Source organism: Triticum urartu, chromosome 7, assembly GCF_003073215.2.
Source record: "Triticum urartu cultivar G1812 chromosome 7, Tu2.1, whole genome shotgun sequence".
Classification (NCBI taxonomy): Eukaryota; Viridiplantae; Streptophyta; class Magnoliopsida; order Poales; family Poaceae; genus Triticum; species Triticum urartu.
Window position 1 is genome coordinate 7,910,011 of NC_053028.1, and position 16,143 is coordinate 7,926,153.

Below are 16,143 nucleotides of genomic sequence, written 5' to 3' on the forward strand. Positions count from 1 at the left end.
TTGCTCATACTAGCGGTGACGTTGATGGCAAGCCGAAGGCAGCCGATTTCGTGACAGAAGCGTGCAAGAACGCTACAGCCAACTACGACAAAGAAATCCACCTCACAGAGAAATTCTGTGTCTCGACCCTCCGGTCGGACAAGCGGAGCGAGAAGGCAAAGGACCTTCGTGACCTGGCACTCATCGGCGTAGACATCCTCAAAGCACGTGTCATCGCCGCCAATGGTAAGGTCCAAAAAATGTTGCACAAAGCCAAAACTGGCACGTCGATGGCGCGCCGCCTCACTTTCTGCAAGCTGGATTATGACGTGACGGTAAGCATCACGAACGTCTGCACCGCCTTGCTGAAGGACTTCCGTGGCCCTAACGGCGGTGACAACGATGGACCGGCATCTTTTATGCTCCCTCAATGTGTGGAGCAGGCAAACACCCTCAGCGGTTACTGCGGGCATGGGCTTATGGATTTGCCGGGGCTTCAAGCGTTGTTCAACGAAAATCTTGACATGAGTATGCTGGCCCACCTCAACATGGCCTTGCTAGAACCATATAGAGACGACGATTGATAATATGTATTTTAGCCTGAGTGGTGCATGTTGCTTCATTTAGAATAATAATAATGAGAGTTTGCTACATCTTATTCTATTGAGAAGTAACTATTTCTCCACCAGTTTCTGAACCACTGAATCTATGCAGTGATTTGTGCTGAATTTTTTGTTTTTTGTTTTTTCCTCGGTGCAAGTTTTATGCCCCTTTATACCTTTTTTATCTATTTATTTTACGCACGTAATTTTAGTTGCATGCTCATAGCCCACGCGCAGCTACAGTTGCATAAATGCCTGTCTACGCGCAACTGCATCTCTATGGCCAGCACACCAGATTACACATATGTCGCCTTTTCCCTTTTTATTCTTTTTGTAGATGAACATTTTATATTTTTTATGTGCTCTTATTTTCATTTTCTTCTGACACGTTAACTATAGTTACACGTGTGTATCTCACGCGCAACTTGTTGTGATGATGTTTTTCTGCGTACAACAACTGTACATCTATTGTCCACGCGTAATTATAGTTGTATGCATGTCTTTATAGGCGGAAGTGCACGTCTGTCTGCTGAGCGTGCCAGGACGGCCGAACAGAAGTAAATAGCATGTGAGCTGTTGTTCCAAGACCCAAAAGTAAATGTATAGTGTACAAATTCAAAATGCTAGGCAAGCCACGTGCAACTATACCTTCGCCGCCGGCGAGTAACTATAGTTGCACCACGGCCAGTCTAGCGCCACTGCAGGTTCGCTGTCCACGCACAATTATAGTGCCCACCGACTGCTTGCCAATACAGTTAAACATCCACCGCCTACGCCGAACTATAATAGCACACCCCTCCCGGGTCATGCGTGAAAAAATAAAATAAAAGGAAGAAAAAATTTAAAAAATATCCTATGCTAATCCACACCCTAATCTATATCTATCTATCTATCTATCTATCTATCTTATCTATCTATCTATCTATCTATCTATCTATCTATCTATCTATCTATCTATCTATCTATCTATCTATCTATCTATACCTATACTTCTATATCTATCTATTTGTATCTATCAATCTATAACTATATCTATATCTATATCTATCTTTATCTATATCTATCTATCTATATCTATATATATCTACACTTCTACTAATTACAAACTCCCAAAAAATTCTCATGTTAATTAGAAATTAAGAGCCGTTTATCTGGTGGGTTCAAATTATTACGGTGTAGATCGACCCATAAAATCCTTGACCATAAAAAACTCAACTCCACGATCTCTTTTACCTGTTGTAAAAATAGAGGAAAAAATATTCCATATCAGTCTGTCTGTACCATTAAAAAAACTCAACTCCACGATCTCTTTTCTCTGGTCAAAAAATGGAAAAAGAAAAACTCCCATCTCAATCTATCTATACCTTTTTTTGGTGGGACAATCCATCTATACCTTGATGGCCTCTTCTTTTGCCCAGAAGAAAAGCAACAACCTGAAGCAATTTCTAAACAAATATCCTCTCCATGTTACCCATGCATGCAATTGGTTGTTCTATGGATTACTGTTCCTGCACGGCCTCGATGTGGCCTCCCTTCCCTTGCTTCTTACACTTCTCCAATGAATTACAACCGGCTAGACATTGAGCAGTCAGATGGTAGGACAACGCATGTCCATGTCCACCGTTTGATCTTGGCTCGACCATGGGCATCAAGTCCAATCTGCCAAGCTGCAGTGGAATCCACTTCCGGCGTTGTTCTTGATTGGTTTTCTTGCCCTGCCATCCGAAGGAGACTATTTGGATATTCGAGTGAACCCGTTTGTCTTTTTCTGATTGGAATTGTTTCTTTGACTATGTGATTGAACAATCGAAATAACCTACTTGAGGTTTGTGGCAGGGAGATTGGGTTTTCTCTTCTAGATTCTATCCTCGCAACTTATATTATTGTCTCGATCTGGTGTGATTGAGAACGATCTGGTGACCAAACCTCCTGAACTGCATCAAATTTATTAGTCTCATGCCTGTGCATTCCATGGACGTGTCTGGGTGCAAGTCATGCGCCTCCACGTTAGCAACACGTTTGCACCATCTGGGAATTCAGTTGTAGCATTTGAGAACGGTATGTACATGCTTTCATGCTTTCATCTTTCAGTTAGATTACAAATGTGCTCAATGAGACTATTCTTGATTAATTTCCCAGCCGGCAGGCTGCCACATCGCTACTTGAGCCTTGGTCATCCGTGACTAATTTTCCATATCATGGTGTGGCATATACTAAACAATTAACTATCATTGCAATTGATTCACTATGTAATCCAACTAGCTATTGATGGCCTCTTATTTAAGGCATGTGTATGCCAGTGGGTTGTCTCTGTATTAAAGAAATTAGAAACTTCTTTAAAAGTTTAACCTAGGAATCGAGACATGTTATGTCCAGTTTAATTTTATCTACATCTGGAAATGACTTACCAGAAGAATATTATAACATCAATTTCCAGTGTGTATAAAGAAATATTTGTGCTATTGTATATTTGGTGTTGATGGTGGTAAAAATTCTTCAGGGTTCTATCAGTATCATAGAAAAGGATACATCCAAAATATATTAACCTAATATTGAAGACATATTATATCCAGTTTAATTCTATCTGCGTCTCAAAATGACTTATGTGAGCATTATTATGACAGTAATATGCCACTATGTATACAAATATATTTGTTCTGTGGTATCGTATTTGCGGTAATAAGAATATTAAAGTTATGTCATTATCAAAGAAAAGGACAAACTTGAGCTAATTTGCATTTTTTTTGGAAATGGAGGTTTACCCCCGGCCTCTGCATCATAATGATGCATGCAACCATCTTATTAAAAGTTCGCGAAGTAGCACAAAGCCATAAAAGTATGCAGCTGGAAAGCGGAGCGAAGCAAATTAAAAAAGAAAAGTACATGCTGACGACCACAACCGGCACGGTAATATGTAGGATAAGCTTCCTAGACTTGTATCATGTTATGCGACTGCCATCCGAACCGGTTGAATATAGCCCGTGCTACCATCTCCCACTGGTTGCACCCAGTAACCAAAAGCTCCCTGGAGTCCATAGGAATGATTAAGGACCACGTACGGATCCAAGCGGTAGCTCTGAAGATGACCTGCCAAAAAGTTAAATTGTATTGTCTGTTAAAAATAAAATCATTCCGACAGTTCCATATAGCCCACACAAGCGCACACATTCCAATCCGAATACGAGCCGCAATAGTATGTTCAACCCCAGCTAACCACGTTCCAAACAACGACTCGATGTCAACTGGAGGGTTAATGTTGAAGGCTATATGAATCGTTCCCCAAAGCAATTTGGCGAGTGGGTATTCAAGGAATAAATGTTGTATTGTTTCATCATGATCACAAAAACAACAACGTGAACTACCTACCCATCGCCTCTTGATTAGGTTGTCCTTGGTGAGTATTACTTGCTTGTGGAAAAACCATATAAAAAAATTTAATACGCAAGGGAACCTTAATCTTCCAAATATGCAACGATCTTGAGATTGAGCCAGAATTAATCAAATCCATATAAAACGATTTCACCGTAAAACCCCCATTTTTTTAGCTAATTTCCATTGCGTCGAATCTGGCTGGTCGGAGAGTTGAACATCTATCAATCTTCGAACCAAGTGCATCCAAGCTGTCCATCGCTCACCAACTAACGCACGTCTGAACTGGATATTCAAGGAAATCATTTGGAAAACTATGCCTACGTATTCCTCCTTACGTTGCACAATGTTATAAAGGGTTGGATATTGGACGGCCAAGAGTGTCTCTCCTAACCACGTATCCTCCCAAAATCTTGTTGACATCCCATTGCCAACCAAGAATTTGACCTTACGAAAGAACAAATCCTTCATTCTCATAAGCCCTTTCCAGAATGGCGAGTCAGTTGGTCTCATGGTAACCTAGGCGAGTGTTTTCGACTGCAAATATTTATTGCGCAAAATCTGTGCCCACATGCCCTCCGGCTCTGTCTCTAACCTGTAGAGCCATTTACTCATAAGGCATTTATTCATGATTTCTAAGTTTTCAATACCAAGACTACCCCGGTCTTTTGGTCGGCAAAGGATATCCCATCGCGCGAGTCGGTATTTCCTCTTGGCCTCGTCTGACTGCCAGAAGAACCGGGATCTAAAGAAATCAAGTCGCTTCCGTACCCCTTTCGGAATTTTGAAGAACGATAATAGGAACATCAGCATACTAGTCAATACCGAATTAATCAGCACTAACCGACCTCCATAAGACATAAGCTTACCCTTCCAGCAGCTCAGCTTTTTCTCAATTCGATCATCAATACACTTCCATTCTTTATTAGATAACTTATGGTGGTGAATCGGTATGCCCAAATAACTAAATGGTAAAAAACATAATTCACACCCGAACAATTGTCGATAAGTGTCTTGCTCGTCTTTGGCCTTCCCAAAGAAGAACAACTCACTCTAGTGAAAGTTTATCTTTAAACTAGACAATTGTTCAAAGAGACATAATATAAGTTTCATATTTCACGCTTTAGCAATGTCATGTTCCATGAATAGGACAGTGTCATCAGCGTATTGTAAGATGGATACTCCTCCATCAACCATATGAGGAACTAAACCCTCCACTTGACCATGCTGCTTGGCTCTACCAATAAGAATGGCCAACATATCAGCCACTATATTAAACAACAGCGGAGACATGGAATCGCCTTGTCTCAGACCCATGTGTGTCTGAAAATAATGGCTGATATCATCATTAACCTTGATTCCGACACTACCCTTCTAGACTTGAGAACCCACCTGGTTCCGCCAAGCCTCACTATATCCTTTCATGCTCATTGCCTGCTGAAGGAAAGGCCACTTAACTTTATCATATGCCTTCTCAAAATCCACTTTGAAGATAACCCCATCTAGCTTCTTCGAATGGATTTCATGTAGCGTTTCATGCAAAACGACCACACCTTCAAGTATGTGTCGCCCTGGCATGAACGCTGTTTGGCTGGGTTGTACCACTGAATGAGCAATTTGTGTCAATCTATTGGTACCCACCTTTGTGAAAATTTTAAAACTCACATTAAGAAGACATATGGGCCTGAATTGTTCGATCCGAACTGCTTCTTCTTTCTTTGGTAACAACGTAATCATGCCAAAGTTAAGATGAAACAGCTCTAGATGACCGTTAAATAAATCATGAAACATAGGCATAAGATCATCCTTAATAATATGCCAACATTTCTTATAGAATTCAACAGGAAACCCATCTGGTCCAGGTGCTTTATTCAGTTTCATTTGGGAGATTGCATCCAAAACCTCCTTCTCAGTAAATGGAGCAGAGAGAATATCATTCTCGTCTACCTGAAGCTGAGGGATATCTCCAAAGACAGATTCATCTAGGGCCACCGTGCTTGCTTCCGGATGCCCAAAAAGTTGTTTATAGTAGCTAGAGATATAAGCTTTCGGATTCTCATGCCCCACTATTGTCCCCTCGTCCTATTCAAGCTGTATGATTTTCTTCTTCCTATGTTTACCATTTGCAATCATATGGAAGAATTGTGTATTGTCATCCCCTTGGACAACCTTAAGCACTTTAGCACGCAGTGCCCACTTGAGCTCCTCTTCTCTTAGAAGAGCCCGTAAGCCTTGCCCAGCTTCGGACTTGGAGTTTTGCTCATTAACTGTAAGGAGATTACTTTCAGCTTTTAAATCTAGCGCTTCAATTAAATGAGTGAGCTAATTTGCATGTGTACCAGTCATCAGTATAAGTTCATATCATTAAGCACCTTAACCCGATTGGATTTCTACGGCGGTTCGTAAATGCTTTCAATGGCCTTTCCTATCATGCAGAAAAATAAAGTGGTTAGTAAATATACAACCACCTTCTATTTATATGATCGATTCATGCTACTTATGTGTTCTTTTGTGGTGCACTAATTTTCATACTGCCACTGTCAAATAACTGCTATTGGGTAATTCCACGTCTGACCTCATTCTTTATACTTGTAGATGAAAGGTCAATGTCAAATTTGTTTTCATTCTCTAATTAATATCGTTTTGCAAGTTGACGATCTTATATTATGGGACGGAGGGAGTACATATTAATAGAATTCAGGTATCATCTGCCTTAATTTATAGATCACAAACCGATTTATCTGGGCAAGAGAAATTAAAGCACATATTCCAAGTATACTATTTCACTAATTTAACAATTACATCTGAAAATAGTAGGTTCTGTTTAAAAAAAGTTACACCTTATATATGTTTTATACTTTCTTAGCACCTACGTGGGCTCCCTCCAAGGCTCCAACACACACGTATGTAAAATTAACCTTCATTTGTTTTACATGGCCGATGGAACATAAGATTAGTTTCGAAATAACATTCTCTCATAGGGTTATGATGATCCTCTCTTTATATCTTGCTCGCAACAATTTTGTCTTTGTGATATAATAGAGCAGTGGACGCAAAGATTTGTTCCTTTTTCACAAACTATTTGTTTGCTTTCTTAACTATCCCCCTTTCCTCCAAATCCATTCAGGTCAGGACGTCGAGACTCACGGTGTGGCACTGCCTGAGACAAGCAGCGGAGAGCGAGCATCAATTCATCCTACTGGCTAGAGGCAACCCATAAATACCTAGCGGCACTGTTCTTCTTTTTAGAAAAGCTAGCGAAGCTGGTGGCGAGCGACAATAATACAACGATGAGAGTTGGGTTGGCTCTTGGGAATATGGGGACAAGCACAACGATTTGAGCTGAGTTGGGAAGAAAATAACTCCACAATAAAAAGAACATGTACTGGTGGTTACAAAAAGCTGCTCAGCTAGGAGACAATTCAACTGTACATAGCACTGCGAAAAAACAAAGAACCATTATTTGCTAATTGATTAATCAAATAACAAAACAAGTTGTTTTATGCATTTTCTTTAGGCAACTGTACTTAGCATTGCAAAAAAAAAGATCCTTTATGTGTTTATGGCTTTACGCTGTGTAATTTACATGCCTAAACCTAGGAGACAATTGAACAGTACATAGCTTGAGTTAACTCTGAAGCAAGCTGAAGATGTTGCTTGCTCTTGATGCTGTGACAGAGATGAGCTGCCTGGATGAAGTTCTCCGCTCCAGTGTTGCGTATGCTATCCAATAACGAATGCCCTAGTCAACCGTAGAGTAGACTTGTTTTGCCTAACTTTTTGACGTTTGAATGTTTTTTTAAAGGATTCGAGCACCTGATTACAAGCTTGAGATGCACATCATCGTCTGCCTTCTTTTTTTTTTCTTTTGAATTCTATATCAAGTATAGTGGACATAGGTTGGGAAAATACACAGGAGCTCTCGGTGCTCCGCACCCCTATACAGAAAATATTCGTAAAAAATTCCCAGAAAATAAAAAAAATCCAAAATTTCGGGATGTCAAACCTAGTTTCCCAATCTACTTCTGTGAAATTTCGTGAAAAAATACCCAAAAACGTATCCGTGGCGAAGGAATTACTGCCCGGAAAAAAATGTACCCAAACAGTGTTTTGCTATATATAGGAAATTTTTGTCTTTTTTGCAGCGAATATGTTTCCTGGTATTTTTTCACCAAATTTCAGACGGGAGTACATCGGAAACCGACGTTTGATATCCCAAAATCCCAGATATTTTTTCAAATTTCTCGGTACTTTTTTTCCTGGAATTGTACGTATAGGGGTGCGGAGCACCCGAGTGCTCTAAATCCTCGTCCACATAGGTTGTGACTACATCTGAAAGACTGTACTGTGCTGCTTTCGGGAAAGCAGATTACTCTGTTCGGGGAGTTCCAGCTCTCTTGTTACATTCTGCTTCCAACAAGATCGAAGATGTAGGTACTGTACAAATAAGCATGCATCAATGTGCTAGCTATAGCTGCTCAAGAAAGCCGCCAGAGCTAAGCTAACTTCATTTGGGCATTCTGTTTATATGCAAAAATCTGTCTACCTGTATGTTCATGCACTTTCACAAAATTCAGAGCATACATGTTCCATACATTATTTTCCAGGTATTGCCGGTTTGACACTGCAAAAGAGATATTTGAGCTTTATTGCGGATCATGGGAGCTACTGGGTCTGTTTATGCGTCACCAGACTTTGCAATAAGTTGGTTTTCCACCATCACATAATTTAGTTTGGCCTAAAAGTAACGAGTGACAGCTTCTGCACGTGCAACATTCACAATATAGAGAGAGATGGTACACCTAAGCCCAGAACAAACATTTGGCCCCTCAAGGAAGCATCGATGTAGTAGATGCCAGTAGTTGTTCCAAGCCAAGTTATTCCATGCAGCAATACACACATTTTTTCTTCAAAACCATGCCATTGCAGTAGTTCACCAATTCAAGTAAAACTCAGACTTCGAACAGGGCACACCTAATCTTTTAGACATGTACATTGCAGTAGCAGATATTTTCAGAGATTCAGTTGTTTGAACCTAGTGAGTACCTAAAAGTTCATAGCTTGAAACACACACTTCAAATGCTTTAACTAGGAAGAAAATGTACGCGAGGATATCACTCACACGCACACATCATAGCTTCCAACATGCCAACAAGCAAATGCATCCAAAATTCTAACATATTAAATGGTTTGTAAATAGCTAGTACCTAAAAATTCGAAACTTGGAAATACAGAAAGCGAATAAATCTAATCCATGCATCACTTTCTTTTCCTAGACCACAAGGCACTTGGAGGAACAAACTCTTCTTCGACATAGCATCGACATCTGCGGATAGAAGAAAGTCATGAAACAGCATGAACTTCCCATATGAACGTACACAAATAGGAAAATAGAGCTACCGAGTACATGTAACAAGCATCAAATATATCACATCTCATGCATGAACTTGACACAGTATCTTTACATCACATTGCACAGTGACATTTAATTACATGAAAAGAAGAACCTACCAAACAGGGAACAATACAATGTTTTAAATAGCGGGCTATCAAAAATAGCGGCGAGCCTCCAAATCGGCTATAGCGGGCTATAGCGGGCAATTTGTGAAGCAGCCATTTAGCGGCACCCTGCTAAAAAGGCTATAGCGGGTTATAGCGGAGCTATAGCCGGCTATTTAAAACTATGAACAATACTTCAAATATTTGCTTTGAAAACCCCCTGAATTTCCAATGCGTTCATATGATTAAGCAACCTAGAGTATCTACGACAAGAAAGCACTATGGCGAGGTCTCCATTCAAGAAACCGATATATTGAAGGACTGGTGCTGCATCCATGTAAATAAAGTTACTTACCCAGATCAGCTGAACGTAACAATAACGATAATATACTTATGATTGAGATAATTTGCACCATAGTGACATCCTGCTTTCTGCTTAGAAGTTCAAAGGCAGAAATGGACAGACAACTAAATTCTGCTTTCTGCTTTCAGCTTACCCAAAATCAAACATTCCACTAAATTGACTAAGGCAATCTACAGTCATATGTGGAGCTAGTAGACGAACTATCTGTGTTTATACTAGAGATTTATGGAGTAAGCTGCAGTGAAATGTAATCACATAAAAAGTAAACTGCCGTTACCTCATTGCTTCGAAAACTGCTGTTGGAAACAGAAACATGGGCTGTTGTAATCTGATGTTTTCTACTCATACAGAGGTTATGTAGAATAAAGAAATTGGAAATATATTGAATCTCTACTATTACAGGGGGATCGAACGTCGTGATGGTTCGACCTCGATCGATCCCCCCTCCCTTCGTCGCCCGAACTCCCACACGCACGCAGCAGCCCACCAACTCAGCCCACGTACGAAAAATCACCAACTCACTCAGCCCACGTACGAGGTCCACAGTTCTACACACGAACGACAAGTCCATGGAACCCCACGATCGCGCCCAGTCAATAAAAAAACAGCTCCACAACCCACGAACGAGGACGAGGTCCATCAACCAAAAATCAAACTTCTTCGACCCGCCAACGAACGCCAGTTCTTCCTGGCCGACCTCCATCGAGACGCCAGTTCTTCCTGGCGTACGAGCTCGCCGCCAAAACAAAAACGCGAGCTGTGGGAGCTGCAGACCTCTGCTAATCGCCTCGCTCGACGGCTCTTGCTGCCTCATCTCCTGAGCCCGCCTACTGTCTTCTTCCTCTCCGACGGCAAAAGGACGGATATCCGCCCTAGGTTTGCCATCCTAGACTCCTGTTCAAAACTTCATAATGTTAGTACTCAGACTTCTGTTCGCACGGTTCCGTAATGGAAAAAGACTGCAGGTTCATTTTAGTAAGAAGAACATGTGTTGAAATTGCAGTATAAGAATAGGTAACCTCAGACCATGTTTAGTTTTACATCATGGGAACAAACATGCCTCACGACAGGAATAGTGATAGAAGGAAATACTTTCATTTAAGCTCACCTCCAGAATCCTTTATATTTCAGATTGTTTTAACGCGACATAATACGGAATCCTGTATAGTCTTTTTTGCACCACGTGGAGACAGACATCTTTCTCTCCACTCCTTCCCCTCCACCTTCATTCTTGTCGCCATGTCTGAGCCCTCTTTTTAAAAAGTTGAACTTCTACAAAATCTGGCACTTTATAAACTGAAATATACAAACTTCAGCCGTCAACACATAATAGCACAATCATTTTACTTTGGAAGAAAACCATATGCGAAGAACATGTTTATGAAAATGAACAAGTGAGACCTAAAAGCCTGTTAAATGAGTCACCAGAGGTCATATCATTTTTGTAATTCAACTGCAGGTTTATTTAAGCTTCTATAGGACAGAAAGATGTCACAGGACAGAGAGCATCTCTATGATAAAGGAAAACAAGGTATGTGTATGCCAATCACATGTCTGCACATAAGGTACTCAATAAGCTTCACAACTTAACTTACATTAATCTTATCAGTTGTCGAATATGAGAGGACACCCAGATCACAACTCACCAATACACACCGACCACCATCTGGTTTTTTCATACGCGAACAAACAGGCACTACTAACTACAGTGTTTCGTCTTCCGATGATGATGACAATGTGCCCACGCAACTGCCTATGATGATTCCTATAGCCGGCAATCTCAAGGCCTTTCAGCCAGTGCCGCATGTGGAAACATCAATCGGTATCGCCCTTACACACGACTTTTTTTCAGTTTGCATTTATACATTTGTTAAACAAAATGGTTCTTCAGGAAATCATTCTCGTGAAGGCACTTACTATGATCACCATGCATCACTTCGAGGAACAAACAGAAGCATTGATCATAATATTGGTTCAGACATAGCACTTGGACTCGACACTGAAGACACTGTCCCCGAGCACATTGCTTCAAATGATATCATTAAATCAGATAGAAAACAAAAAAGGCGAGACCAATATATGGCACGGCGAAATAGATTAACACCTGAAAAGATGGAGGAAATCAATGCACGTCGCAGAGAAGCTAGGAAAAAAACAAAGGAGGAGAGGACTGCCCGTCAAAGAGAAGCCAGGCAACGAATGACACCAGAGGAGAAGCAACAGAGTAACACCCTTAGAAGAGCGGCCTACCAAAATATGTCAGTCCATGACAACCAAGAGACAAACACCCGCCGAAGAACACGTCTGCAAAACAAATCACCTAAGGAGAAGCAGAATATGCTAGCTCAGCGCAAGAAGAGACTCGCGGCTAGGCGCAACACCCCTTGCGCTGAATCCATCGCAATGCCCCGCCCTGATGCAGGTACCTTAGCTACACCCAACCTGATGTCGAGCACTCATGCGTTGGCATTCAGAGAATCCGAAGCTTCAGCTCCTGCCCCTGCCCCCCGGTTTGCGAGTAAGGCTGGGAACAACTTTGAATCAGACGGTAATCCTTCCATCTTTACTCTACTTGTTCTGTACATGTGCATTGGACCAGTATTTAACGGCTCTACAACGGTGCAGGCGAGTACCTTAGTCGTACCCTGGATGATAATGATGCCCCCAGCGAACTCATAAATCCCTCGCAGCAAACCAATGATCACCAAATAGAGGACCAGCAGAATCAAGCCCGGGAGCAGAGGCAGGAGAGCAGAGCACAGCGTAGGGCTCGGGAGCGAGCTCACAAACAAAGTATTACAGCAAAGAACATTCAAGGGAGTGCCTTAAAACGAACAGCGCGCGGGAAAAGCATACCAGAAGGTGAGAAGTCAGCTTTGCTAGATCGTCGTAATGCAAGCTTTCAAAAAAAGCGGAGGCCTCCAGGCCCAGATGCAAGTACCTTAGATGTGAACAGAGCAGCAACAAGCTCAGAAGCACTGCCCACAGGAGTTGCTTCACCGGCTTCCTCCCCTTCATCAAGCATGCCATCGTACACCATCGGAACCAATGGTAACCCTCTCATGTTTACTTCCCTCCTGGTGTGCACTCACAATAAAAACCATTACTTACCGGCTCAACAATGTTACAGCTGACATGGATGCCTTCCTTAGCGGCATCATGGATGATGAGTACTACCTATTTGCCGGTGAAGGTACTCCGAGGCGCCTTTCGCTGCTCATCCCTCTATATTATTGGTTTATGATGTGCATCCCATCGTGACTTGTTATATCTCCACAATGCTTGCAGCATCCGACACTGATAGCACGGACCTCGATGAGCCCGTAGAATCCTCCAACACAGGATCTATCGACCTAGATCCTTTCGACTATGTCTACTCGAACATCCCAGACAACACACACATCCTGAAGCACACTGCAAACTGCGAGCATTGCAAGGCCAAGAAGTTCCAGTACGAGACTGACGGCTTCTGCTGTCGGAACGGGGAGATTGAGCTAGCTGAACCCGAGCCTATCCCAGAGCTGATGAGGTTATGGTCTAGCGCGGATGCAGACTCTCGGCATTTCCGGGAGAGCATTCGGTTCTTCAATGGGCACTTTGCCTTCACTACCCTTGGCATCAGCCTAGACAACAACTACACAAACATGAAGTCCGGGGTGTACACGTTTCGGGCACATGGCACTATGTACCACAGGGTGCACTCGTTCGGTCCAAGATCTCGCCCTGAACATCTGCAGTTGTACTTCTACGATGACGATCCCAGCTTAAGCCATCGAAAGGAGGCCACCAAGCAATTGGACCAGCACGTTGTCAGCAAGTTAGTGGACGTCCTCAGGGAAAACCCCTACTCCCAACAGTTTAGGAGTTTGGGTGCCCACAAGGAAAACCTCGAGGAGTACTGGATAGACCTCAACATTGACCAGAAGCTAGACCAACGAAGATATAATAGACCTGTGTCATCTAAGGTGGCTGCAATTTGGGTCGAGGGAAGCGATCTAGCAAACAGGTTCAACCGCAGCATTACACTCTATGGGGACAACAACGAGAAGTATAGTATACATGCCACAGATGGCTGTTATGACCCGCTCTCGTATCCCCTCTTTTTTCCAAGGGGGGAGCTTGGTTGGCATCCAAATATCCCTAAGCACAATGTCCCTTGGGAGATTGCACAACAACCAAGAGGAAACCGTGATAACGATTCAGGTGCTCCTGGTTGGTATGCTTATATGCCAGAAAAAGTTCTCTATCCTTCCATATGGTACCTAACCTTCTTCTTTCACGTCTTTCCACAGAGGGGAACAGCCGGTTGTGTGTCTTTGTCAGGGACTACTACTGTTACCGGCTACAGACGCGCCCTGCGATATTCAACCCCATACTACAGACGCGCCAAGCTGGAGACCATGAAAGAGATGTTGTTCAAAAAGCACATCCTTGGTGTTGTGGTAGCGCATGTGTATGTCGTCGAGTTCCAGAAGAGGGGCCTCCCCCATGCACACTTCCTGCTGATCATGAATTCAAATTATAAACTCGTGGTGCCAGAGCAGTATGACCGCATCATATCTACAGAGCTCCCGGACAGGCATAAGTATCCAGAGCTCTATGCCATGGTCGTGAAGCATATGATGCACGGCCCATGTGGCAATCTTAATCCCAAAAATGTGTGCATGCAAGACTTGAAGTGCAAGAGGAAGTACCCACAACCGTTCAACCAGAACACCTTACAAGGGAAGGATTCATACCCGGTTTATCGACGGCGGGACGATGGTCGTCAGGCTAAGGTCCGCCGTCAAATGCTGGATAACAGATGGGTCGTGCCTTACAACCCTTATCTGTTGCGGATGTTCAACTGCCACATAAATGTCGAGGTGTGCTCCAGCATCAAGGCCGTCAAGTACCTTTACAAATATGTATACAAGGGTCATGATCGAGCTTCATTCAGCATTGACCAGCCTGACAGCAACGGGGTTGTAGACGAGATTAAAAGGTACGTTGATGCGAGATGGGTTACTCCACCGGAGGCGATGTGGAGGATATTCGGCTTCAACCTTTCTGAGAATTTCCCGTCAGTCCTACAGTTGCCGCTTCATCTCCCTAATATGAATAGTGTCACGTTCAAAGCAGGAGAGGACCTGACCGATGTCGTCGCCCATGATACTGCATCTAAGTCAATGCTGACAGAGTATTTCCTCGCTAATCAGCAGCACGTGTGGGCTCGGGATATCCTGTACAAGGACTTTCCGGGAAGTTTCACATGGCAGAGATAGAAATACTGGAAGCGGAGAGAAAAGCAGCACCAAGTAGGTCGAATCGTGTCAGCCCATCCAGCCGAGGGGGAGCGGTACTTTCTGTGAGTGTTGCTTAACCACGTACCAGGCAAGACATCCTTCGAGGACCTGCGGACCATGGACGGAGTGCTATGTGATAGCTTCCGTGAGGCTGCCGTGAGATTGGGCCTCATTGAGGCCGACAACACACTTGACGAGTGTCTTACAAAGTCAACACAGTTTGCAATGCCAGCCTCACTCAGGAGGCTCTTTGCAACTATCTTGGTATTCTGCGAGCCAGGTGACGTGCGCGGTCTATGGGATAGGCACCTAGACGCGATGTCTGATGACTACCGTTGAACACACGCGTGCTCAAAAGCAGTGGAGCAGATGGTGTTGCTTGACATCAGGGGCATGCTACAGTCCATGGGCAAAGACATAGCGTTGTTCCCTCTTCCGGACATCGACGAGACCTATGACACTACTAGAGGTGAGGCCAGAGAAGTCACCGAGGAGTCCGCCATCGAGGTTGACGCGAACGACGCTGATTTGGCGTCCTCGCTAAACCCTGAGCAGAGGCTTGCATACGATGAGATACTGGCAACAGTTGATGCTGGTGATGGTGGTCTATTCTTTGTCGATGGCCCGGGAGGCACCGGGAAGACCTTCCTATACAGGTCACTTCTCGCAAAGGTTCGAGGCGAGGGCAAGATCGCGCTAGCTACAGCGACGTCAGGCGTCACGGCTTCCATCATGCCTGGAGGAAGGACAGCCCACTCGTGGTTCAAGATCCCACTCAACATTGAAGATGGGGGGTCGTGCAGCTTCACGAAGCAAAGTGGGACGGCCAAGCTCCTACACATGGCTTCACTCATCCTATGGGACGAGGCCACCATGACGAAGCGGCAAGCGGTTGAGGCACTAGACAATAGCATGCGGGACATCATGGGACGACGGGACCGACCATTCGGGGGAAAGATAGTCGTGTTCGGTGGGGACTTCAGGCAGGTGCTTCCGGTCGTCAGGAAGGGGTCACGGGGTCAGATAATTGATGCGACCCTGCGGA